The sequence below is a fragment of the Bufo gargarizans genome, chromosome 1 (assembly GCF_014858855.1).
Source record: "Bufo gargarizans isolate SCDJY-AF-19 chromosome 1, ASM1485885v1, whole genome shotgun sequence".
NCBI classification, from domain to species: domain Eukaryota; kingdom Metazoa; phylum Chordata; class Amphibia; order Anura; family Bufonidae; genus Bufo; species Bufo gargarizans.
In genome coordinates, this window is record NC_058080.1 from 461,218,683 (window position 1) to 461,226,623 (window position 7,941).

The window sequence follows — 7,941 nt, forward strand, 5'->3', positions numbered from 1 at the left end:
CAAACTTTTACGAAAATGTTCGGGTTCGGGTCCGTGTCACGGACACCCCAAAGTTCGGGTTCGCTCATCCCTAGTCATTAGTTTAAATAACTCTCAATTCCAGTGTTTTGGGCAGGTTATAGAAATTAGTCTGGCCTTGGAAGCAAGCAAGGAAGGAAGGAAGGTTGTCTGTTCCAGCTCAGAAAAGATAAGTGTGGTTTCAGTTTTTGTTGTTTGCTGTCTAGGTTGTGTTTGTGTCATCTCTCCCATCCAGGTTCTCTGCAAGCAGGCTGCTCCTATTTCCCCTTCTCACCATCTCAGGGAATCTAGGGTGTTTTAGCCCAGGCACGGGGACACATCATTCCTACCACCAAGGTCTGAATGTGGGCTGAGCAGTGCAGGGAGAGAAGTCAGGGATTAGCTAGGAGGTGACCCTTCCCCTGCTTCTCGCCTAGAGCCTGGTTGTCGGTTTATCTGTGTGTCTGAGTGCTTGTCCGCCGTGACACTGCACCTTTGGATGAATGCACACATACTGTTGTCTCTTGGCAATCGCTTCGGTGATCAATTGCTGACTGAATGACTGACGAGGAGTAGGAGGAGTAGGAGGAGCAGGGGAAGGAGCATCAGGACCAGCAGATGATTGGAAGGACAGACAGCTCCCTTTGGCTGAGGTGGTGGAGCCTTGACTGCATGAATTTGGTAGCGTGTCACTGGGTGACAGCAGTTGCTGGGGCAGGCTGGACCACCACATCAGAGCCACGGTTCTCCCAGGCCACTTTATGGTGATGCTGCATGTGTTGATGCAGGGCACCCTGGCCACGCTTTACCTTCTGCCCACAAATTTGGCAAATGGCCATGGTTACCTCATCCAGCAGCCTAACAAAAAATTGCCACACCCACCGCCGAGTATGCCGTTTTCACCCAACACTCCACGCTGACTGCCTGCTACCACTGCCTCGGTGAGCCCCTGCACCGCTACTTTCCGGGCCGGTAGGCTCCTGCGAAGTGGGTGGCCTACCCCGGGCACGTTTGGCTCCCGACCTCCCACTGCTGCCACCCTGCTGACTCACAGCCATGCTGCCACCCTGCTGGCTCCCAAGTGCGATTGGCTACATCATCATCATCATCCGCTACTGTCTGCACGTCACTGATGTCCCACTCAACGGTCTCATGGCCAGGAGCCTGACCGCTAGCAACACATGCTCCCACCTGACTCTCCTCATCACTACTTACCCGCCTACTGGAGGAAGCGGCAGATGTCTACTCCAGATCTTGGCCGGGCAGTAGCTGCTGACTGTCCTTTGGTAGCTCGTCCTTGCTGAAAAGTGGAGCCGAGCCAATGGCATATAAAACTTCTCGCGCTGAGGGAACTGAAAACGACAGAGAAAGGTTTAGGACAGGTTGGAGCACAGGCCTTCTCCCGGGCCATGCCAACTAAGCGTGGTGTCAAAGGAACCCAACTTTTGGTTGGGGGTGTCCGATGTCACTTGCGATGAAGTCAAAGACCAAGTCAACCATTCAAGCACCGCAGGGTTGCTGGTCAAGACATGACCGCTAGATGGCACTGGGAGCTCTGGCCTCTCAATGCGACTCCTACTGCCACCCACCCTTCTTCTGCTGCCTGCGACAGAAACATTTTGGCCACTGCCCCTTCCCTTTAAAGGGCCAGTCACCTGTCTGTCTGACATATTGTATAATAAAATAATTAAATGGAAATGAAAATAATACCCCCCAAAAAAAGGCTGTAGTACAATGTTACTTCACCGCTGAACGGCTATTAAGACGTACCGTATTTATCGGCGTATAACACGCACTTTTTCCCCCTGAAAATAGGGGGAAAATGATGTATGCGTGTTATACGCCGATATAATGTTAAGAAGCCATGTTTTTACATACCGGAGGTATAACATTAAGACGGCGCAGCGCCTGCCGCAGCTCCCTCCTCATGCGCCGCCTGTCCCAGCTCCCTCTGTCATGCGGCGCCTGCCCCAGCTCACTCTGTCATGCGCCGCCTGCCTGTTCATTCATAAAGTGAGATAAGCAGGCAGGCGGCGCATGAGGAGGGAGCTGGGGCAGGCGGCGCATGAGGAGGGAGCTGGGGCAGGCGGCGCATGAGGAGGGAGCTGGGGCAGGCAGCGCATCAGGAGGGAGCTGAGACAGGCGGCGCATGACCGAGGGAGATGCCGGTCTGCGCCGTCTTAATGTTATAACTCCGGTACTACAGTAAGTACCGTACAGCGCGTCTACAAGAGATCAGATTAAATGTTTAACAGTTGCGGGGCCCGGTGTATTAGAGTAGAGTCACTGCACCGGGCCCCGCCATGAGTGTCCCCGCCTCCTCTCTCCACACTGATCCATCTGATGGGGGATCTGTAGATGACACTTATGGGGATCTGTGGATGACATAAGTGTCATCCACAGAGCCCCATAAGTGTCATCCTTTTACATTATTTACCTTATAAGTGGTAATAATATTAATTAAAAAAAAGTTCTGAGCTACCCTTTTTTTCTTTTTTTCCTGAAATTTCCCTCTTAAAATGAAGGTGCGTGTTATACGCCTGTGCGTGTTATACGCCGATAAATACGGTATATATATTTTATTTTTTTCTGATTAATAACCCCCCAAAAATTAAAATAAAATAAAATCACAGTTCACCCCAGAACTTCAATTAAGACGTATCCTTTTTCCTGTTTCTACACTGCAAAAAAGAAATATAATGATCACAATTCACAGCAGAACGGGTAATTTTGAAGTACTTATATTTTATTTTCTACACCACGTAAATGGCTGTAGTAAAATGTTACTTCTCCGCTGAACGGCAATTATGATATATATTTTCTCCTTTTTTTCCCTATTTCTACACCCCAAAAAAAGAATGGGTGAGGGGACCTACGTAAAATTTTCTTTTTCTACACCACATAAATGTCTGTAGTACAATGTAACTTCACTGCTGAATGGCAATTATGAAATACAATGCAGAATGGCTAATGGGACGTAAGTATCTTTGCTATTAATACACCATGTAAATGGCTTTAGTACAATCTAACTTTACTGCCGAACGGCAGTTATGACATATTATATATATATATATATATATATACACACACACACACAGTATACACACACATATATATATATATATATATAATATATATATATATATATATATATATTATTTTATTTTTCCTATTAATACACCCCCCCCCAATAAAAGTAAAACAATGTAAAATCAATGCAGAAAGGCTAATAGGACCTATGTATCTTTCCTATTAATACACTCCATAAATGGCTGTATCACAGAACTTGCACCTCAATCACAAGCAAGGTTTGCTGGAATTAGTATTGTATCATATAGTGCAAACACACTAAAAGCAATTTGGATCCCCAATAAGTACAGCAAGGTGTAACAGAATCGCTCCTATTGCACCCTGTTCTCCATTTATAGCGTGGATGATGCCTCCCTATCCTTTCCCTACACCTTGACTAATCTTTCCCTGAACTTGTAAATCGTCTTTTCAGCACAATTAAGTCTTTCCTAACACTGTCCCTAGCGCCCGCTGACGTCTCCCTGCACTAAGCACACTGTAAAATGGCTGAATCCAAGATGGCTAAGGCTATTTATAGGGCTGTGACATCACAGGGCTGGCTGGCTGCTGACTGGCTGCATGCATGGCATTGTGGGTGATCCCTCGTTCCCAGAGTTCTTTGCTCCATGTCCTAACACGTGCAGCAGCCAATGTGATTCGTTACTACGAAGCATGAGGAAATTCAGATTCGGTGCAAATCAAAATTTTCCTGAAATTCGGATCGAATTCCACTTAGTCGGGTTCGATTCGCTCATCTCTTGTTGTTACTGTTTGTTCCATTTTTTGTCAATATGACATGAGGTCAAGGCCAGCAAAATTTTAAAAAGAAAAATAAGCATAGTATATTCTTACATAATACTAAATTGTTTTTTTCCAATTTGACCGCATTTGGAAAAATTTTCCAGCTCCCCACTACATTATATGCAATATTAAATGGTGCCACTAGAATGCACAACTAATCCTGCAAAAAACAAGCCCTCATATGGCTATGTGAATAGAAAATTAATAGAAAAGTTATGACCCTGGAAAGGCAGCGAGTGAAAAACAAAAACGCAAAAACGAATAAACCTCTGGAGCTGAAAGGGTTAATATTAGACAAATTTACTATTTTAATTGACTATTCTAATATTAGACTAACTTACTATTATCTATGCATCAAAGTTTTGTCTGCGCACAAAAAGAAAATTTGCCCGTTGTGCCAAAAAACTGTCTAGTTTAAGTTTACAATGCCTATAAGTTGGTGTAGTTTCACTCCATATTTGGCGCAAGGTGGTGCATTCTGGCCACTCCCTTTCCATTTCAAAGCACTGCCTTTTCCTGTGAAATAACGCCCCCTTATTGGACGAGGCATTTTCAATAGTAAATCTGCTAGTTTTTTTTTGATTTGCAGACTTTTTTAGTGTTAAAGATTTCGCTAAACATTGGTAAATTCAATGGAGAACAATGTAGATAACCTATGGAAAAAATGTGCCCACTGTGCAATTCCCTTTGCATGGTAAAAAGGTTACATATGTAAGAAAATTATTAGCACATTTTATTTTACAGCATCCAAAATAAAACATTGCTATGGGGAAACTTTAGGGAATAAATGCATATTTTTAAATACAGTAGTTTTTAAATGTGCTTATCTGTTTTAAAAACTATAGAGGCCAAGGGAAACAAAAACCTTCCAACTGGCGTCCAGTTATTAGGGTTCCAGAACATTTTCATCAAGAGGAATTGCGTCTTCTCACCCCTTTTGTTTTTCTACAATCTGGAATGTGACCTCACTGTCCAACCCTGATTCGCCCTGAACCTGGGTCATTTTCTCATAAAATATTCCTGTCTACCCCTCTACACAGAACATGAGATATTGCAGATTTCATGGTTAACAAGGCTTTATAGCTCTGTATACATCTTTTATATGGCATTTGAAGTATAGCTGTCATTTTGTAAAGCTTTTGCCATGACAGTAACATGCAAGAAATTTTGATCAGTGTAGGCCTGGATACTGAGTCCACCACAACTTTTCAAAACAAAGGGGGGTGCTCTGCAGAGTATTTAGTTATTTTGGGGGTGATTTATTATACTGAAATATGCCTATATTAGGCATATTTCAGGCGATTTCGTCCACTTACCCTAGGTCTAAAATTGTGGGTGTGGGGTGGGGGAGGAGGCGGTACGGTTAGCAGGCCCGTCGGATTTACCATTTTCTATGCCTGGCTCAGAAGCTGTCTTACATTTAGAACTCGCAGAGGATCCGCAGAAGTTATGAAGAGGCCGGTGTCTTTTCATAACTTTGGCGATCCACCACCAGCTATAGGGCTTTATCAAGACCAGCGTCTAAAACGCCATTCTTAAAGAGGACTAGAGACGGCCTTGCGGTTCGCCCGGCGGTTGTTTCGCGGCAAACTTTGCTCGTTTGCGGATCGCCAAACGGGTAAACATATAACGGCGCCATATTCTTTTACATTGTGAACAACTTTGACCGGTGACACATCCATCAGGTGGTACCGGACAGCCAATTGAGACGTTTCAGCACATGGACACACCCCCTACCTTATAAATAAACCTGATCTGTCCGCCAATTGGTTGGCTGTGTGGAGCAAGGACAGACTGTTAGAAACACCAAACGCTAGCTAATAGGGCCCCAAAAGTCCTTTTAAGGACTAGTATAGGTGTGCTATCGATAGGTGTGACTTACTAAGGGGTGTAATATACTTAGAACATACTCTAACATAGAAAGTATATTATAGTGCATTTGCATTGTGCAGCAGTTGTGTGCCAAATGCTATTAGAACAAATAATTTCTACTGGTGTGATGTACCAGTTGCCCCCCCAAAAAAATGATTGAAGCAGGGGTGTTCTATACCAATAATATACTTTCTATATAGTGCATTTGGGTAGTGCAGCATTTGTTTACGGTTTAGCTGCGTTACCTCAGCTACAGATAGTGACAAACGACATTGGAACAAATAATTTCTACTGGTGTCAAATACCGGTTGCCCTCCTAAAAAAATGATTGAAGCAGGGGTGTTATATACCAATAATATACCTTCTATATAGTGCATTTAGGTAGTGCAGCATTTTTTTGTGGTTTTGCTGCGTTACCGTATCTACACAGAGTGACAAACGCCATTGGAAGAAATAATTCCTACTGGTGTGATATACCAGTTGCCCTTCAATAAAACTGATTGAGGCAGGGGCGTAATATACCTATAATATAATTTATATATAGTGCATGTGCAGCATTTGTGTGCGGTTCTGCTGGGATACCGCAGCTATACAGAGGGACAAACGCTACTGGAACAACTAATTCCTACTGGTGTGATATACCAATTGCCCCCCCAAAAAAATTGATTGAGGCAGGGGTGTGATATACCTATAATATAATTTCCATATAGTACATTTACATTGTGCAGCATTTGTGTGCGGTTCTGCTGAGATACCGCAGCTATACAGAGGGACAAACGCTATTGGAATAACTAATTGCAACTGTTGTGATTAGAGAACAGCAAATTAAAGCTGACAAAGTCAAATTCGTTCTGAATTTCAGGAAAAATTTGATTCTGAACAAATGCAAATTTCCTCACGCTTTGTGGTAACGAATCACATTATTCCCTAAAATGGCAGCTAAAATGGCGGCTACACGTGTGAGGACATGGGGCTAGGAACTCTGGGAATGCATGCAGCCAATTAGCAGCCAGCCAGCCCGGTGATGTCACAGCCCTATAAATATGGCGGCCATCTTAGATGCTGCCATTCACCATCGTACATTGTTCAGGGACAGACGTGTATGCAGGCGCTAGGGAGAGTGAAAGAAAAACTGTTTTTAAAAAAAAGGAAAGACGCAATTTACTAGTGCAGGGAAAGGACAGTGAGAGGAATCATTTCACAGGCAGGGAGAGACGTGTGCAGATGCTAGGGAGAGTTATAGTAAAATCCTCATTGTGAAAACAATCGATTTACAAGTGCAGGGAAACATTACTTGGGGATCCAGATAGTCTCATAATACAGCTCTGTCATTCCAGCAATTAGTAACTGGGGTGCAAGTGCTATGTTGAAAAGCCTTTTTTCTGTGGAAAAAGATAAATATATATACGCAGGTCACTTTTGAGGTTAACTGCGCTGATATAATTTAGTGGCCTATTTCAATACAATACAAAAAATATATATGCAGATCACTTTTGTTGTTATTTAAGCTAAAATCATTTGCAGTCATTTCTTGTGAAAGACCATAGGGCGATATTTCAGTAATACACAAAACATTTAAACGTACTGCACGGTTGCATTTATTTCTGGTGAAAGAGTTTAGGGGCTTATTTCATTAAAAAAATAAAAATGCATACTCACTGCTGGTGAAAGCTTATAGTGGCCTATTCCAGTCCAAGAAATAATATATATTTTCAGTTCACTTTTGCAGTTAATTCTGTTGAAAGCGTATAGTGGCCTATTTGAGTCCGACAAGAAATATACAGTGCTGCCCATAATTATTCATACCCCTGGCAAATTTTGACTTAAAGTTACTTTTATTCAACCAGCAAGTAATTTTTGGATGGGAAATTACATAGGTGTCTCCCAAAAGATAATAAGACGATGTAAAAGAGGCATTATTGTGGATTTCTCAGCTTTTATTTACATTTGAGCAAAAAATACAAGATGTTCCGCACTGTGGAAAATCTCAGAGAACGTGGTCGGAAGCCAAAAGTGACACCTGTGCTGGCCAGGAGGATAGTTAGAGAGGTGAAAAAGAATCCAAGGATCACCACCAAGGCCATACTGGTGAATCTGGGCTCTGCTGGTGGCAATGTCTCAAGGCAGACAATCCAATGGACACTGCACACTGCTGGGTTCCATGGATGCAGACCAGGCACACAAAAGCTCGCTTGGCCTTTG